Source organism: Muntiacus reevesi, chromosome X, assembly GCF_963930625.1.
Source record: "Muntiacus reevesi chromosome X, mMunRee1.1, whole genome shotgun sequence".
In the NCBI taxonomy this organism is placed as follows: Eukaryota; Metazoa; Chordata; class Mammalia; order Artiodactyla; family Cervidae; genus Muntiacus; species Muntiacus reevesi.
Window position 1 is genome coordinate 37,462,216 of NC_089271.1, and position 17,106 is coordinate 37,479,321.

At 42.7% G+C, this 17,106-nt stretch overlaps 1 protein-coding gene and 1 non-coding gene across 2 annotated transcripts in view; one reads left to right on the top strand and one right to left on the bottom strand.

The window, feature by feature from the left end:
• Positions 1-17,106, top strand: part of TSPAN7 (tetraspanin 7) — a 127,517-nt gene that overhangs the window by 68,710 nt on the left and 41,701 nt on the right. The gene's annotated exons all lie outside the window — the stretch shown is intronic.
• Positions 2,381-2,453, bottom strand: TRNAG-UCC (transfer RNA glycine (anticodon UCC)). Its single transcript has one exon. It is a non-coding gene; the product is annotated as a tRNA-Gly (tRNA).

Genomic DNA, 17,106 nt, shown 5'->3' on the forward strand with positions numbered 1-17,106 from the left:
TCCAACCTCCAGAGATGGGGCACATATAACCCCATGAAGTAGTCTAAGGCAGTGTACTATAGGTTTATTTACAAAGACATTTTATTGTTTTGTTCTTTTAAAAAGAATTTATTGATGTATAGTTGATTTATTATACAATGTTTTGGTAATTTCTGCTGTATAGCAAAATTTTTTTCTTTTTCATATTCTTTCCTATTATGATTTATCACAGAATATTGAATATAGTTCTCTGTGCTATATAGTGGGACCTTGTTGTTTATCCATCCTATATATAATAGTTTGCAGCTGCTAATCCCAAACTCCCAATCCTTCCCTCCCCTCCCCTCCCCCTTGGCAACCACAAGTCTGTCCTCTATATCTATGAGTCTGTGTTTCATAGATAGGTTCATTTGTGTTGTATTTTTAGATTCCACATATAAGTGATATCATATGATGTTTGTCTTTCTCTTTCTGACTTGCTTCACTTAGTGTAATAAGCTCTAGTTGCATCCATGTTGCTGCAAAGCATTATTTCATACTTTTTTATGGCTGAGCAATATTCCATTGTGTGTGTGTATATATATATATATATATGTATATGTGTGTGTGTGTACACACACATCTTTATCCATTCATCTGTCAGTGGACATTTAGATTGTTTCCATGTCTTAGCTTTTGTATTTAGTGCTACTATGAACATAGGGGTGCATGTATCTTTTTGAATTAGAATTTTGCAAAGACATTTTCTTGAATGTGCCTTCTTAAAACATTTATATTTTTGGTCTTGGTTTTGTTTGGGGGAGCAAAGCAGAATAAGTTCACTTGTATTTGCATGTGATAAACAAATTTTTAAAAGAGATCTTTAACGATTTCCTGATGCTAAAGCCAGCTCAGTTTAAACTGTTAAGGAGAAGATGTATTTTAGTTTTCTAAGAAGCGAGTCATCCTTATTCATTCAACCATCCGCTAGTTATTGAGTACATCCTTTGAATAAGACCTTACTACAAAGTTAGATAATACCTGAATTTGGCTTTAAGAGCCATAGTCCAACAATAGAAGCTATGTACACAAATGGTGGTTACAAAGTGGACCAGTACTCCTATGCTGTGGCTGCTGCTGCTAAGTCGCTTCAGTTGTGTCCGACTCTGTGCGACCCCATAGACAGCAGCCCACCAGGCTCCCCCGTCCCTGGGATTCTCCAGGCAAGAACACTGGAGTGGGTTGCCCTTTCCTTCTCCAATGCATGAAAGTGAAAAGTGAAAGTGAAGTCGCTCAGTCGTGTCCAACTCTTAGCGACCCCATGGACCGCAGCCCACCAGGCTCCTCCATCCATGGGATTTTCCAGGCAAGAGTACTGGAGTGGGTTGCCATTGCCTTCTCCTATAGATGGTAATAAATTTAAATTTTAAAAGTGCTTCTGATGTTTTTCAGTGAAGTAATTTTTACATCAGAAAACTTTTGTTAACTGGTTAGTATAGAATTTACAGTGTTAGCTGAGGTAGAGATTCAGCTACTTCTCCAAGTAAATCTAGATGGTGAATTTCATCATGAGAAATTTCTTCAACATACACATTCACAAAGAAAGTATGTTCTCTGACTTTTTTAAAAAAAAACTTTTTTCTTTTTATCCACTTGTTGTGGAATTTGAAATTTGGATATTTTGTTCATGTCATTGTGAACTAATTATTGGGTCATATAGCTAATGGAGCATTTCTTATTTATGAGTTAGTGTCATCCAGTCTCTTAGGTTTTGTTTTCCTTTTTTATTTCCAAATACTTTCTCAATTTGGATAAAGTAGTCTTCCCTGGGGGCTCAGACGATAAAGATAAAGAATCTGCTTACAATGCAGGAGACCTGTGTTCAATCCCTGGGTTGGGAAGACCCCCTGGAGAGGTGAATGGCAACCCACTCCAGTGTTCTTGCCTGGGATAATCCTCAGGACAGAGGAGCCTGGCGGGCTACAGTTTATGGGGTTGCCAAGAGTTGGACATGACTCAGAGACTAACACTTTCACTTTCATGCAGACCCTAGAAAACATATATTTAATACCTATAGTTTGTATTGCTGTTTTGTTTTTAAAATGCGTATCATTTTTAAGGATCTTTTATTCTGAGTTTTTAGATATCTACCTCTTTGCTAATATAATATATATATTTTTAAATTTTGTGACCTAACTCCTGCCTTCAAATTTTATTATATTTGAGATGACTTACAGATGCCTATGTCAGAACTCGTTCAGTCATATTAGGAAAAGATTGATGTCAGCACTATTATCCTAGTTCATGGTGGTTAATACTTGGAAAGTATGCTAGTCAAAATATTTAGAATGAGTCATTCTCACGTTTTTACTTTTATTTAAAATTATCTTTTGGCCACGGCTCGTGGCATGTGGGATCATAGTTCCCTGACCAGGGATTGAACCTGTGCCCCCTACATTGGAAGTACAGAGTCTTAACCACTGGGCCACCAGGGAAGTCCCTTGGCTGGCTTTTAGGAATGGGCAGGAGAGAGTCTCCATGATAGCAGCATTCCTAATTCCTCTGTCTGCTTGGGGACTTTATTCTCAGCATCCAGAGTTTTTGCCTTCTTGCCCTCTTTCCTTCATGAGGGGCCTCACATTTATTGACACAGCTCTTTACAGTATCCAGAGGGTCCTCATAAAACTTCTTTGCAGCCTCTTGGTGCCTTGTGAGAGAGGCCAGCGACATCACAAAAATGAGACTCAGAGGTGTAAAAACTAGCACTTGAGTGTCAGCTGTCTGATGCTGCTAACCCTCAGCTGCCTGTCATATAAGCTGATAAGAAGCTGTGGTCAGGAGGGTTCTGGGAAGTGAGCCCTTCTGCTCACTTGAACAAAGGTGAGGACACTTAACTCAGACAAAGGCCACAAGAGAAGCAGGGTGTGGTCCAGCAGGCATGGCCATAGCCCTGGTTCTGACTTCACCGTGAACATGCAGGCAGGGGTCACGGTCTGGTCCTGGAACTTTGATATCTGCTGACTGGATTCCATGCAGCTTCTATTACTGCCCTCTCTGATCCTCCTGGTTTGATAGCAACCTTCCACAGAGGGTCCTTCTATGATTTCTGGGGCTTCCTCGATGGCTTAAGCATTACAGAATCTGCCTTCAATGCAGGAGACTCAGGGTCGATCCCTGGGTCAGGAAGATCTCCTGAAGGAGGAAATGGCAACCTACTATGATTTATGATTTCCCACTACAAAAATAAAAGACATCTTTACCCTGAACCCCAAAGTTTGGAAAAGAGCTAATTAGTCAATGAAATAGATTTGAGGTTAATTTTATTTATTTTATTTTTACTTGGTAATGCCATGCAGCATGCAGGATCTTAGTTCCCTGACCAGGGATCGAACCTGTGCCCTCTTTATTGGATGTGCAGCATCTTAACCACTGGACCACTAAGGAGGTCCCAATTTTAGATTAATTTTAAAGGAAACATGCCCCAAGACCTACTTTGAATTTTGTACTCAAACTTGAGTGGAGGAAGGATTTTCCGGCAGAGGCACCTTTAAAGAAAGTAAACTGTTGTGGACCATCTCTTCTGTTAAATTTTGTTGAATTTTGGCATGACTTTTAGGGGCAGAGGCAATGTCAGAAAAAGATGTTGCTTCTGAATTATTTCCATTTCCCTGAGAAAGATGGTGTAGGTCTCTGGTTAAATCACTTGTGAAACTGACACCACTTCCCATCCTTTATTGATGAAAATTAATGATATTTCACTTTTAGAAATGTCCTTGCCAGAAAGAGAAGAAAAATAAAGCAGGCTTAGGAAACCTTGAGAAAAGTGATACTGATAATGTTTGTTGAAAACTTACTGTATGCTCCACACTGTGTCATCTCATTTAATCCTTTGTAGAACCTTGCATTATACTACCTTTTTAGATAGTAATTTAACAGAAAAGGAAACTGAGGTAGAGAGTGTGTGACTCCCCCATTGCAAACTCCAGAGAGGGGCTATACAGACCTTAGATGTTGACTAGTACCACCACAAATTTCACTGCCAAGCTTCCTATTTCTGGTCAAGGATTCAGTTAGTCTTTTCCAGGTAAAACTTTGAAAATTCCTTGCTGAAAGCTCCACTAATGTGTGTGTGTGCGTGCGTACCCATGTGTTTAGTCATTCAGTTGTGACCAACTCTTTGCAACTCCATGGAATGTAGCCTGCCAGCCTCCTCTGTCCGTGGGCTTTCCTAGCAAGAATACTGGAGTGGGTTGCCGTTTCCTTCAGGGGATCTTCCTGACCCAGGAATCAAACCCATGTCTTCTGCATTGGCAGGCAGATCCTTTACCACTGAGCCACCAGGGAAGCCCTACTATTGTGTACACATTTGCTAATTAGGAGGTTAGTTTTCACAACTTCTACAGATTGTACTCTAGCCTCAGACAGGCCACATTTGAGCCAAATAGTGCAAAACCCTCTTGCTGTTGATTAGGATAGCTAAGAATATCTGCCCTCTTCACACTTGAATAAGTCAAGCCACTTAACCATAAGACAGAAGCCGTTTCTTTTTTGTTTTCTTTTCCCCTTGCTCAAATTGTTTCATAACCAGTACTCTGAGTGAATAGCTATTATTCACCCTTTCCTGGTAGAGAAACATTTAACATTGCAGATTAAACTCTGTTCCAAAGAGTTGTCGCTGTTCCCAGTCAAATGTCTTAACACACTTAGGATCAGTGAGACCACTAGGCTAATCTCCAAGGTTGTGTTTGGATGAGAATTAACACAGAGACAGTAGAACAATGTGGAAAAAGATGAAACTCTAGCCCCAAGGCCATTGATGACACCAATATTGAAGTCAATGCTGAGGTACCTGCTGGAATGCGCCAGGCCAGGGATCTCCCAGGCCTTGTACCCGCTTGTGACCAACAGTCAGGATGAGGGCCAGGCAGGGATTTTTTTCCCCCATTCCTTCTCTCATCAGACTATTGTCCTATTGTAGAAACATACCAGGGCACATTGCCAAGCTGTCACAAAGCGTGTGCCTGTAAGAAATTACCCCTTCATAACTCAACATCATTGTTGCATCCTGACTTTCTGAGAGGATTTTCCTTAGCTGGCCACACTGGGAGTTCCTGTGTTCTGGCTGTGATTTCAGCTTACTGCTGCTTTATCCTGCCAACTGGCCTTTGGGTATCCTAATGGGCAGATTTCCTTCCTGTCAAATTCCAAAAGTGCTTGTAAGTCTCTTATACTTCAACTAAAACAAACAAGCAAACAAAAAAACCCCAAAGTGCAGTTTTTAATTCCTATGACCCATGAGTTCCCGTGAATCCACTTACTCTGATGTGGCTTTAAACCTCATACACTATGGCACATATTTGCTTCCACTAAGATTTCCCCTGGAGAAGGCAATGGCACCCCACTCCAGTACTCTTGCCTGGAAAATCCCATGGACGGAGGAGCCTGGTGGGCTGCAGTCCATGGGGTCACGAAGAGTCAGACATGACTGAGCAACTTCACTTTCACTTTTCGCTTTTATGCATTGGAGAAGGAAAGGGCAACCCACTCCAGTGTTCTTGCCTGGAGAATCCCAGGGGTGGGGTCGCACAGAGTTGGACACGACTGAAGTGACTTAGCAGTAGCAGTAGCAAGATTTCCCCAGTTGGCTTCCATTTTGCATGTTCAAGGCAGTGTCTGTATCTAAGAGATATGTAATCTTGCACCTTTGGTCCTGGACTTAGAAACATCATGACAGGCATTGCCTTGTTTCCATTCTGAGTCCCTAGGGTGGCCCAGTTCAGTAGAGCTTGTTTTCCTTCACGCACTGCTTTATGATTGTTATGGTTGAGGACACTGAGCTCAGATTTTCCTTCCTGGTTGCCTCTTGAAGCGCTGCCATCTTTCCCCACAGGAGAGCAAGGCCCTGCTGATAGGAAATCTCGCCATGAGCACGTGGCATTGTGCCAGCGTTGATGGCTGCCAATGATTTTGTCTAGTTGCGAGCAGCTGATTTTCCCTGGATGGTGGACTGGGCCACACAGGGGGCCCGCGGCACAGTAGGCTCTTCACTGAGAGATGCTTCTTTGTGGAGAAGATCCTCTGCTGTGTTTGGGGTTCCCACACACATTTGTGACAGTTGAGTGATGCAAAAAAAAAAAAAAAAGCTTTACATGTTGCTGTGGTTTGGGGCTTATTGTGAGGCAGAGGACATGTTAAGATTAGGGTATGCTGCAAGCCCCTCAAGAGGTAATGGATTGCCCCAGCCCCAAGTGGGCCAGCTGGCTGTTACATCGGTGCTGGACACCCCCCCCCCCCCCAGGAAACCACTCCCCCCACTCTCTAGAGCCTGTTGAAGAAAAGTATTGAGGATTCCGCACTGTGTCCCCACTTGGCTGGACATGGCGTAGGGCCCTGGCTAATAACTCTGTGAGGGCGAAAACAGGGCAGCTCTCTAGAACTGAGCACCCTTGGGAGCTGAATCTCTCTCCTCTCTCACTCCCCAGTTCTGGCAAAATGCTGCAGCCTCTGATCTTCTAGTTTTTGATTGAAATTGTATGGATTTTTGTCCTTAAGTCTATGTGGTGCACTCTCTAAAAACACAGAGGGCAGGATGCCCTCTGGGGTACAAGGGGTGCTACTTATAAAAAAGTTTTTCAGTAGAATAGAAAACACTAGGATACATGCTCAGAGCAAGGGTAAGCATTGTTTTGAGAAACCCTCATTTACATTGTATATACAGGGTTTCGATATAAATCTTATTTCTTACATAGATTGATCATGGTCAAGTCTGAAGCCCTTGACTGTGAGATGAATCTCAAATTGTCTCCCATTCCCATAAACAGAGTGCCTGGTGGCTCAGATGGTAAAGAATCTGCCTGAAATGCAGGAGACCCGGGTTCGATCTCTGGGTTGCGAAGATCCCCTGGAGAAGGAATTGACAACCCACTCCAGTATTCTTGTCTGGAGAATTCCATGGACAGAGAAGTCTTGGTGGGCTATAGTCCATACAGTTGCAAAGAATTGGACATAACTGGGCAACTAACACTTTGGCCTAGCTTCTATCCTGCAAAACCTCCACTGTGCAGAACCAGTCTTAGTTATATAACCTGGGGCACTGCTAGGTCTTAAATCATCAAAGACAGATTAAATCGTGGCCACACTATACTCTCTGAGGCGAAAGATATACTCATGAACTTAAGATATTTTTTATGAGTTACAACACATTGGTTTTTCTATTAATTCTCAGTTAATAAGAAAACTGGGCCCCAACACAACACTGTAAGCACTTTGGTTCATTGGCGCTTCTCCCTAGAACCCAGGAGGAGGGTAAAGTGGGCAGCAGGCCGGGACCTTCTCTGGGGAAAGGGCAGGTCTTGGAGCCTTTGGTGTTCACGGTGTGATAGGCGGGGCCTTCCTAGTGGGAGTGGTACAATGCCCTGGGCCTCTGACCCAGAACATAGGTAAGGAATTGTTCTAGCAAGCTCCTCTGAGCCACATCTAGAAAGTATCCTCAAAGACATATTTGTTTAGTCTTTAGAAGGAGAATAAAATGAGAACAGTGGCAGTTGCAGTTGCTTGGGTGTTGATTGTTAGGCATGGGCCTAAGTGACTTAGTTCATATTATCTCATCTGATCCGCTTAACAACCCTCCTTGGTGGCTGTCATCATCCCCCTTTGAGGAAAAAGAAAACTGGGTGTTAGAGAAATTGAGTAACATCCAAGGTTGCACGCCTGAGTGCCAGAGCAGGAAGCCCAGCACATTAAGCCAGCACTCACATGCCATGGGGAGCAGGGTGGCCTCTTTATACTGATTGTATAGTCCCTTCTGTCTGGAATGTTCTCTCCTGCTTATCCCTTGCTGTCAGAATCTATTCCATCTGGCAGGCACCAGCCTGAATGTTAACTGTTGTGAAGCAATTTCCTGATCTCTGTACCCACAGGGGCATGGGTTTGTCCTTCTCGTGGCATGGCACATTCTGCTGCATGTTTGACTTACTGTTGTCAGACGTAGTACCTGCTCTTACAATGCAGTTCTCAGTGGATGGTTCTCTGGCTGCTGCTTTGGTTTCAGTGAGGAAGTACCCACTTTCCTCCTCCTCCTCAGTGGGGCCTGCTTTGGCAATTTCAAGTTCAGGCTCCACCTTTCCTTCATCTCTGAGCAATGATCCTTGTGTTTCCTTTTTTTCCATTTATTTTTATTAGTTGGAGGCTAATTACTTTACAATATTGTAGTGGTTTTTGTCATACATTGACATGAATCAGCCATGGATTTACACGTATTCCCCATCCCGATCCCCCCTCCCTCCTCCCTCTCCACCCGATTCCTCTGGGTCTTCCCAGTGCCCCAGGCCTGAGCACTTGTCTCCTGTATCCAGCCTGGGCTGGTGATCTGTTTTTTTTTTTTTTAATTTTTATTGGAGCATAGTTGCTTTACAATGTTAGTTTCTGCTATACAGAAAAATGAATCAGCTATATGCATGCCTATATCGCCTATTTTTTGAATTCCCCTCCTATTTAGGTGACTACAGAATGCTGAGTAGAGGTCCTTGTGCTATATAGTAGGTTCTCATTGTGCTCACGCTCAGTCATGTCTGACCCTTTGTGACTCCATGTGAGCCTAGCCCACTAGGCTCCTCTGTCCAGGCAAGAATACTGTGGGTAGTCATTCTCTTCTCCGGGGGATCTTCCTGGCCCAGGGATTGAACCCAGGTCTCCTGCATTGCAGGCAGATTCTTTACCATCTGAGCCACCAGAGAAGCCCCTCATGTTCTCATTACTTATCTATTATATTCATGGTATCAATAGTATGTATATACTAATCCCAACCTCTCAATTCCTCTCACATGATTCTTGTTCTTGAGGGATGAGAATATTTCACCTCACAGGAATCACTATGAAGTGATTTTATATGACAATCATTGATTTTCTGATTGTATTTGTCAGACCAATTCTTTTAGAAACTTCAGCTGTACTGGAGTTTTTTAAAAAAAATATATACCTAGGCAAAAATGAACAGATCTGGTCCACTTTTTGCTGTTAACATACCTTCATGAGTTTTGAAAGGGAATGGGGAGGAAGGCAGGAAAAATAGAAGTAGGTTTAAATATGCCAGTATCAAAACTGGATTTTCTTTGCATTTTGAAAGTCTAAAAGGTAATTGAAACTCGGTTTACCAGGATTGGATGTCTAGAGAGCTTTCTTTGTAAGGTAAGGAAAGCTGTAATTTCTTGAGCCCCTGCTCTGTGCTGGCTCCACATTCAATGTGTTTCTGCTCCTTCTGGCTTCCCCCCACCCACCTTTGAAAACTCATAAGCAGCATTAAAAACAAAATATGGGAACAAATGGGCCATTCCCAAGATCACATCTTGTCACTGTTTTTAGAGTGATGGAAGCTGGCTCCGTGAGGTGGTGCGCAAGGGTACATCGGCCCCAATCTGATAAAGCTGGCTTGACTCCAGGCCCACCTTCCCCTGGGCTTCCCAGGTGGCCCAGAGGAAAAGTCTGCCTGCAATGCAGAAGACCTGGGTTCGATCCCTGGGTCAGGAAGATCCCCTGGAGAAGTGAATGGCTACCCACAACAGTATTCTTGCCTGGAGAATCCTGTGGACAGAGGAGCCTAGCAGACTTCTCGGGTCGCAAAGAGTCAGACATGACTGAGCACTGCACACACACGCATACCCCCCTATCCCCAAAGTTCTTTGTCCGCAGCATTTGTTGTTCAGGGAGAAGCCCTGGAATTTTCTGTGTGGGATAAGAGAGAGACTCTTTCAGCGAGTCTCTCCTGAACAAGCTCTCTCCACCCCCTTGCCAAGGCTGACTTGATCAAATCACTTGCACTTTGAGATGAATTGCTGTTTTATTGCCTGTTAAGGGTATTTTTTTCTCCCTTAATGCCAAAATTTAACTATGAAATATGCCTTTTAAAGTGACATTTCAGGGACTCTGACATTTATCTGGGAAGGAAAGATTAGAGCAGGATCCCACCTCATGCTTCTCAAATTACATTAAGCAGAAGATCTGCCTGAGAGTTGAGACAGACTCGGCTCTGGAGGTTAAGTCACAACAGTGAGCAGTACCTTTCTTGAGCACTTTCTAGCTTTTAGGTAGGGTCCCAAGCCTGTGAGCCTGTATTTCACGTCATCCTGACTATCCCTCCATGAGCTAAGTCTGTGATCCCCAACTGACACATGAGAGATGGCGGGCTTTGCCCAAGGTCACACATTAGGGCATCACGTGCATGCATGCTAAGTCGCTTCAGTCGTGTCCAACTCTTTGCAACCCCATGGACCGTAGCCCACCAGGCTCCTCTGCCCATGGGTTTCTCTAGACAAGAATACTGGAGTGGGTTGCTGTGCCCTCCTCCAGGGGATCTTCCCCACAGAGGGGTGGAACCCACCTCTCTTGCCTCTCCCGAATTGGCAGGCAGATTCTTTACCACTAGCACCACCTGGGAAGTGACATTGTGACAGTTGAGTGATGCAAAAAACCCCCCAAAACAACAACCCACCGCTTTTCATGTTGCCGTGGTTTGAGTCTTATCATGAGGCAGAGGACATGTCAGGATTGGGTATGCTGCAGGCCCCTCAAGAGGTAATGGATTGCCCCAGCCCCAAGTGGGTCAGCTGGCTGTTGTGTCAGTCCTGGGGGCCCCAGGAAACCACTCCCCCCACTCTCTAGGGCCTGTTGAAGAGAAGTATTAAGGATTCCCCACTGTGTGCCCTGACTTGGTTGGACATGGTATGCAGCCCTGGCTAATAACTCTGTGAGGGTGAAAACAGGGCAGCTCCCTAGAACTTAAATGTCAGATTTAAATGTAGGGGATTTAAACCCTAGGAGAAATTATGACCCAAGTTGGGCTTTAAAGGATGGCTAGAATATTGATAGGCAGGAAGGAGTGCTTTTCCGGTTGCAGAGAGTGTATGAGCCAAGGTATAGAGTTGAGGCTGTTGGCTCAAACAAATACAAAAGAATATACAAAAAAGATCGCAAGTGAGGGACATTTCCAGCCACGTGGTTGGTTGCTAAGTCTCAGGAGAAAGGACTTCATGCTAAAACGTGGAATTGGGATGTTCAGTTCAGTCGCTCAGTTGTGTCTGACTCTTTGTGACATCTTTGGAATTGAGATGTAGCCTAAAATAAACTTGAGTTTCCCCAATTTTACTAAGGAAAGGAAAATTGTTGGGAAGGAGGTTGGGTGTGAGAGGAAAGAACTTGGTGACAAGAAGACAAAGCACAGGTTAAGGAGGGAAAATTGGGAATTTAAGCCAGTTTTGCTTTCCTGGTAATGAATGAAAGATTAGAAGTAAGGGCAGAGGCTGCTTGGTATCTTTGCTATAAAAGACCAATGAGGTAACTTGCCAGAGTTCACAGTATCCCAGGAATGCTCCACACTTCTCTCACTCCAGTGGTATGAATTTTGCTCTTGGTGTAGGATGGATGCCTCCAGTGGGTGTGATAAAATGAGTGGAGCCCAGACTACCCCCTGCTCCTTCTCAGACTGTGCTGACCTCAGTAAACTATGCACAGGAGAGAGATTTGGATTCCATAGGGTGACGCATAGGTTAAAATTATTCTGAGTCACCTGTTTAGGGGATCATTTTGCTGAGAAACTCTGATGCTTCTGACCTTGAGATTAAGAAGCAGCAGCACTGTTGCTCTGGTGGTGCTCTGTGATACCCTGGGCTTTCTTGGTCGCTCAGATGGTAAAGAATCCACCTGCAATGCGGGAGACTTGGGTTCAATCTGTGGGTTGGGAAGATCCCCTAGAGAAGGGAACTCCAGTATCCTTGCCTGGCAATTTCCATGGACAGAGGAGCCTGGCAGGCTACAGTCCATGGGGTTGCAAAGAGTGGGACACGATATATAATGACTTGGATTCTGAGATATATAATCTCTTTTTACAACCTTCTGTGACTGCAGGACAGTGATTGGGAATGGGAAGAAATCACACTGACATCAAAAGAAATCTTTCTACAGTATGCCCATAGCTTGGTTTTCACTAATTCAATGTGTCTTTTTAAAAAATTTATTAATTTAATTGGAAGATAATTACTTTACAATATTGTGATGGCCTCTGCCATACATCAGCATGAATCAGCCATAGGTATACATGTGACCCCTCCCACCTGCCTCCCCACCCCATCCCTCCTGGTTATCACAGGGCACCGGTTTTGGGCTCCTTGTGTCATATATCAGACTCCCGCTGGCCACCTATTTACATATGGTAATCCTTTTCACATTTGTGATGTTTTCAATTTTTAATGAATTTTTAATTTCAGAGTAAATGAAATTGTATCACTGTACACAGTCCTGATATTTTAATTTGTGACATTTGCAATTTCTTGATGATTTTTTAATTTCAGAGTAAATGAAATATTATCACTATACACAGTCCTGATAAATCTACCCATGTTCTCCAGAAACTCTCTTACACCCACTTCTGTAAACGAAATTGTTTAGAGGCCTTTAAAGGGGACAGTTTGAAGGTGTCTGGATGGATTGATGAATGACTTGGATTCTAGTCTTGGCTCTGGGTTTTGTTTTTTGCTGTCAGTCTCTAACTGGCTGTGTGATCTTGGGCAAACATTTTGGTTCTCTGGGCCTCAGTCTTCTCATTTATCAAATTGTGGGAGTTAGAGTAGGTGATGATGTTGATGAAGTTAATGGCTCACATCGATTGAAAGCTTCTGATGCAGCAGGTAAGTACATCAAGTACTTTATACATCTTAACTCAATTCTCCCATCAGTGCAGTCAAGGAGGTACTATCACCCCTCACCTCACAGGTAACTTGCCACACTCTTGGGTAACTTGAAACAAATCTCTCAGATGGTAAGTGGTGTAGACATGATGATTATTCTAACCCAGGAAAGCTGCCCCTGAGCCTGTTCTCATGGCCACCACTACCCTCAGCCTCTCACTCCTTCCCTGCTGACATAGGTGACTTCTAATGTGGTATCCGGGGGGCAGAGGGCTAGGAAACATCCTGACCTCAAGTGTTTGTAGTGAAACCACCCCACTCATCTGCACTCATCCTCTGACAATCCCAGGTTGAATCCGCTCTGGCAGCTCATTGCTCCCCTGATGTGTGGCATCTCTTGAGATGCTGGTTCTTTTAGGAACTTTTAGTCCTGCTGCCCTAGAAGCCCATTGCTGCCTGGTCAAATCCAACCCCCCTTGACCAGGATCCCTGCAGAAGAATCCCAAGCAGACCTGCTGTGGAAGGAGCTTCCAGACCCTGTGCCTGTTCCAAGAGCTCAGGTTAAAACAACTTGTTAGCACAGATTTGAAATTGAATGAAAACAAGTCTGTTCTCGAGAAGGCAGAAATTTGGCCATGCAGAAAATGAGGAGATGGGTATTCTCTAGCTGCAAAAACCATATTTTTTTTCCCCTAAAAGCCAGAGCAGACTTCTGGATTCAAAGCTATCTAGATGCTTAACAGAATGAAAGACTCTTCCAAGAGGCAATTTGAAACATAAAAGGATTTTAGGCAGTCCAGGTTCTTGGTAGCATTCATGGCTGCGGAAATATTTGAAAGAGTTAAGAAGATCAATATTAATAGAATAACAATGGAATAGATGTGATTTTTGTTTAATATTTCCTACTTATCAGGCGTGAATGGCTGCTGAGTACATTAGCCATATTGTCTGTTTCAGCCACTCATCAACCTTATGAAATAATAGAGCCATTGTACATGTGAAGTGTAGGGTTGTGTTTTTTGGTGTCTGCCCAATTTTTGTTCAACTTAGAGTACTGTGTGTCTGTCACCTGGCAGCGAGTTACTGAACTGACAAGTTTCAGACTTTTTATTAGCCAAATGGACTTAAAACTATGGACTTTAAAATTATTTTTTAATTAAAATCTTTTTTGTAATGAAGTATAGTTGATTAACAATGTTGTGTTAGTTTCAGGTGTACGGTAAAGTGACTCAGTTATACATATACATCTATTCTTTTTCATATTCTTTTCCCATTTAGGTTGTTACATAACACTGAGCAGAGTCCCCTGTGCTATACAGTAGGTCCTTGTTGGTTATCCATTTTAAATATAGCAGTGTGTACGTGTCAGTCCCAAACTCCCTAACTATCCTTTTACCCTGCCTGCCCCCTCCCATAACCATAAGTTAGTTCTCTAAGCCTGTGAGTCTGTGTGTGTTTTATAAATAAATTCATTTGTATCATTTTCAATAAATTCTGCATACAGGTGATATATGATATTTCTCTTTGTTTGACTTACTTCACTCAGTATAACAGTCTCTAAGTCCATCCATGTTGCTTCCAGTGGCATCATTTCATTCATATAATGACTGAATAATATTCCATTGTGTTATGTGTACCACATCTCGGCAGAAAACTCTCTGACATAAATCACAACAATTATCTTTTTTGATCTATCTCCCAGAGTAATGGGAGTAAAAACAAACAAATGAGACCTAATTAAACCCAACACCTTTTGCACAGCAAAGGGTACCATAAACAAAATGAAAAGACAGCCCACAGAATGGGAGAAAATATCTGCAAACGATATGACCAATAAGGGATTGATTAGTCTCCAAAATTCACGAACAGCTCATGCAGCTTATAACTATTGGTCATTCATCTGGCCATCGGTGGTACGTTTTCAAATGAAGCCTGTAAAGCTTTGGGGAAAGTCTTCTGGCAAAAAATATAGATACAGGACCATAGAGCTTTTGCTCTAATAGCATTTGTATTGCATGTTCACTAATGAAAGGAAAAGCCCCACAATTTTGTGGAGAATGGAACGTGGCTATGGATCTTATTAGTAAATTTGATGTGACCAGCTGGCTCATAGAAATTAACATGTAGAGCTGTGTGGTTTTGTGAAGATGGCATTTGTTTTTGGGCTTCCCAAGTGGTACAGTTGGTAAGAACCCTCCTGCCAAAGCAGGAGATGCAAGAGACATGGGTTCAATGCCTGGGTTGGGAAGATTCCCCTGGAGAAGGAAATGGCAACCCATTTCAGTATTCTTGCCTGAGAAATTCCATGGACAGAGGAGCCTGGTGGGCTACAGTTCATGGAGTCACAAAGAATCAGACACGACTGAGCGACTGAGCATGCATTTGTTTTTACTCTTTCCCTAAGGAGGCAGTGGCTTTAAGTGGAAGGATTGGGAAGGGATGCATGTGTGTAAAATAGGAGTCCTCAACCAGAGATATCAGAAACCAGACGAGAATGATGAGTGTAGCTGGAGAAAAGGAGTTCACACTTACCATTGCTTGGAAGAGTTTTTGAAATTCCAGATTGTCTTAAAGGAGGGCGTGAGCTTTTTGGTGCTTGCCAAAAGGAGTATAATTTTAAAAGATCAGATGCTCCAGTGGCTTCACAGTTTAAGCACATAATGATGTGATTTATATGCTATAATTATTTGCATTCCTATGGACTGAAATGTCTGTAAATTTTAAATATTGCATTCGAGTGCAATTTGAATGGGGTGTTACTCGATTTTAAAAATTTCACCTTTCAGAGAGAGCAAGTGACCTGGCACCATTGCAACATCCTTGCTCTTTACTTCCAGAATATTCGTTGCCAGAGATTGGTACCCATGGGAAAGCAGGTTGTTGCAACTCAGGGTTCTTTACTAGGGTCACTTACATTCCCATGTGCTCCACTTAGAAAGAACAAAACTGATTTGTGTCTTAAATAAAACTCAACCCCAAAGCCATCTGCCCTTCAGAGAGAATTAAGATGCTCCGAGGAAAAGATAGGCATTGAAGTTTGGAAAGGGCTGTCCTGACTAGAGCTTTTCTTCTGATGATGCTCAGCTAGAAATGCAAACATTTGAAAAATTATCCTCACTGCTGTTCTAACACACAAATTTTGACAGGTTGATTTTACCAGCTAGAGTCCTTTGGTTATACTCTGTCAATTATTCTCCCACCTGGATTAAAAGGAGAGGACACACACAATTAACACACAAACCATCATAGTAAATTTGTCCTGAGTTTTACTGAAGTACATTTCTGTGATACAGAATTTTGTGTCACAAGATTCTGTTTTTAACACTGTTAATTTCGAAAAGATACCAAATCTATTGATAGAACAGGCATTTCTTCAGTGGGTGCTGTAAGTAGGGTGCCATAGTGGGGGCTACAGGAAATGTAAAACACAGTGGCTCAGTTCCTGACCACCACTGCTTGCATGCTATTAAGATGACAAAGTGTTGGGATTGACGTACACACACTACTATATATCAAATGGATAACCGACATGAACCTACCTTGAAGCACAGGAAAGTATACTCAATATTTTGTGATAACCTATAAAGGAAAAGAATCTGAAAAGAAGCATATATATATGTCTCTGTGTGTGTGTGTGTATGTGTGTGTGTGTATATATATATACACATACCTATGTAAAACTGGCTTCCCTGGTAGCACAGTAGGTAAAGAATTTGCAATGCAGGAGACCCAGGTTTGATCCCTGGGTTGAGAAGATCCCCTGAAGAAGGAAATGGCAATCCACTCCAGTATTCTTGCCTGGAAAATCCCATGGAGAGAGGAGCCTGCGGGCTACAGTCCATGGGTCACAAGAGTTGGACACGACTTAGCGACTTAAACCACCACCATATGTAAAACTGAATCACTTTACACCTGAAATTAACATGATATTGTAAATCAATTATACTTCGATATAAAAAAAGAAAAGAGAAAAGAATAAAATTATATGGCATGATAAAAAAATGACAAGATGGACACTTGGAAACTTTCAAGACAGATGGAAACTACAGTTTATGAACTGACATGGTTGTAGCAGTGTTCATCAAATAGGTTTTATTTTAGCTCTTTGCTTTGGAGTCTTTATTCTCAGGGTCTGACTACTCAAGAGCCCTAGATACTGGATTTCAGCACAGATGGAGTTCTGTAGATGGCAGCAGGTTGTCAATCCTGATTCCTGTACATTAGGGTGATGTTGTTAATAAACTCACTTCAGAGGAACTTCACGTTTGGAGAACCAACTCAGGCCCAAGTCAGATACACAAAATAAAATGAATTAAACTAAGTGTCAGGCAAGTTAGTTTATAAAAGTTACTAATATGGTATAATCAAAAGGACTTGGCCTCTGAACCAGGGCATTGGGTTTTAGTTCTGTCTTGGGGTCGCAAAGAGTTGGACATGACTGAGTGACGGAACTGGTCCCTTACAGAACATG